At 59.9% G+C, this 2500-nt stretch overlaps 1 pseudogene; it reads left to right on the forward strand.

The window, feature by feature from the left end:
- LOC145915158 (large subunit ribosomal RNA) overlaps positions 1-2500 on the forward strand; it is a 6370-nt pseudogene that overhangs the window by 311 nt on the left and 3559 nt on the right.

Here is a 2500-nt window from a genome sequence, read left to right on the forward strand (position 1 = left end):
ACTCCATCTAAGGCTAAATACTGTCGCGAGACCGATAGCGAACAAGTACCGTGAGGGAAAGTTGAAAAGCACTTTGAAGAGAGAGTTAAAGAGTACGTGAAACCGTCGAGAGGCAAACGGGAGGGCCTGTCGAGTCGCGCGACGCTTTCAGCTGAAGCCGAGCGGAGCGTGTGGGCGTGCGGAGCCTTGCGGCCCGTCGTTCGCGCTGTCCTCCGAGCAGCTCCAGCGCACTAGCGCCGTGCGAAGGCCGCGACCGTCTGGGAGGCGGCGAGAAGGCCGCGCGCAAGGTAGCCCGCCCCCGGGTGGGTGTTATAGGCGCGCGGACACGTCGGCCCGTCGCCCGGGCGAGGAGGGATCGCCGCGTCTGCCCTTCGTGGGCCGGGCGTCCCGTCCGAGCCGGTGCGTCGCCGGTTGGGGACTGTGCTCAGTGCCCAGTTGCGGCGTGTCGGTTGCGGGTGGGCAGCGCCGCGCGAGACGCACGGGGTCCGCGGCTAACGTCAGCCACCTTCCCGACCCGTCTTGAAACACGGACCAAGGAGTCTAACGTGCGCGCGAGCCACGGGGCAGTGCGAAACCCATGGGCGCAGTGAAAGTGAATGTCGGCGCGGTCCGGCGGAGGTGAGATGCCGTCTCTCTGGACGGCCGCATCACCGGCCGATCTCGTCCGCTCTGCCGGAGAGGTCGAGCGAGAGCGTGCGCGTTGGGACCCGAAAGATGGTGAACTATGCCTGAGGAGGTTGAAGCCAGAGGAAACTCTGGTGGAGGACCGTAGCGATTCTGACGTGCAAATCGATCGTCAAATTTGGGTATAGGGGCGAAAGACTAATCGAACCATCTAGTAGCTGGTTCCCTCCGAAGTTTCCCTCAGGATAGCTGGCGCTCGGTGGTCGCAGTTTTATCTGGTAAAGCGAATGATTAGAGGCCTTGGGGACGAAACGTCCTCAACCTATTCTCAAACTTTAAATTGGTAAGAAGCCCGGCTCGCTCGGCTGGAGGCGGGCATGGAATGCGAGTGCCAAGTGGGCCACTCTTGGTAAGCAGGACTGGCGATGCGGGATGAACCGAACGCCCGGTTAAGGCGCCCGACGCGACGCTCATGAGAGCCCACAAAAGGTGTTGGTTGATCTAGACAGCAGGACGGTGGCCATGGAAGTCGGAATCCGCTAAGGAGTGTGTAACAACTCACCTGCCGAATCAATCAGCCCTGAAAATGGATGGCGCTGGAGCGTCGGGCCTATACCGGGCCGTCGCGGCGGTGCGAGCACGCCGGTGCGCTACGCTGCGACGAGTAGGAGGGCCGCGGCGGCGGGCGTCGAAGCTCAGGGCGCGAGCCCGGGTGGAGCAGCCGCCGGTGCAGATCTTGGTGGTAGTAGCAAATATTCAAATGAGAACTTTGAAGGCCGAAGTGGAGAAGGGTTCCATGTGAACAGCAGTTGAACATGGGTCAGTCGACCCTAAGGGATAGGCGAATGCCGTTCTGAAGCGGGGCGATGCTCGTCGTTGCCCCGGCGGACCGAAAGGCAATCGGGTTAATATTCCCGAACCTCGACACGGAGATCGGCGCTCCGGCGCCTGGCGCGGCAACGCAAGCGAACTCGGAAACGTCGGCGTGGGCCCCGGGGAGAGTTCTCTTTTCTTGGTAAGGGGCGGCGACCCTGGAATCGGTTTGCCCGGAGATAGGGACCTGGGCCCCGCAAAGCACCACGTCTCTTGTGGTGTCCGGTGCGCCCGCGTCGGCCCGTGAAAATCCGAGGGAGTTGGTGTAAGTTTCGTGCGAGGTCGTACCCATATCCGCAGCAGGTCTCCGAGGTGAACAGCCTCTGGCCGATAGAACAATGTAGGTAAGGGAAGTCGGCAAACTAGATCCGTAACTTCGGGAAAAGGATTGGCTCTAAGGGCTGGGCCGGTCGGGCTGTGGCAGGAAGCGGGCGACGGGACTGTACCGGACTGGGCGAACGGCCTGCCTTCTCCGGAGGGCGGGTCGTGAGCCTGGACCTGTGTCGGTCTCTGGCCGTGGAGTGCCGCAGCTACGCGGGTCTCGCGGCTCGCTTCGGCCGGCGTCGAACAGCCAACTTAGAACTGGTGCGGACCGGGGGAATCCGACTGTTTAATTAAAACAAAGCATTGCGATGGCCGCCACCTGGTGTTGACGCAATGTGATTTCTGCCCAGTGCTCTGAATGTCAAAGTGAAGAAATTCAACCAAGCGCGGGTAAACGGCGGGAGTAACTATGACTCTCTTAAGGTTGTCAGCCTCGGGCAACTCAAAGAGAAGTATCTGCGCAATAAATCGTCTAATTAGACTTCGAAATGAGATCGGGAACGTTGTTGAAGTATTGGACGATTTATTGCGCAGGTTGTACCCTAAGATTTTTGCCCTCAGGTGCAACCCAATGAAAAAGAGGAAGGAGGCGAGGAAAGATCGAGATGATGTGCGCAGGAAGCCATCGGAGATCAAACGCGAGGAGTATGCTCTCCAACAAAAGCTCTGGAGAAGAAAT

This window comes from Ascidia mentula (assembly GCF_947561715.1).
Source record: "Ascidia mentula chromosome 2 unlocalized genomic scaffold, kaAscMent1.1 SUPER_2_unloc_1, whole genome shotgun sequence".
Lineage (NCBI taxonomy): Eukaryota > Metazoa > Chordata > Ascidiacea > Phlebobranchia > Ascidiidae > Ascidia > Ascidia mentula.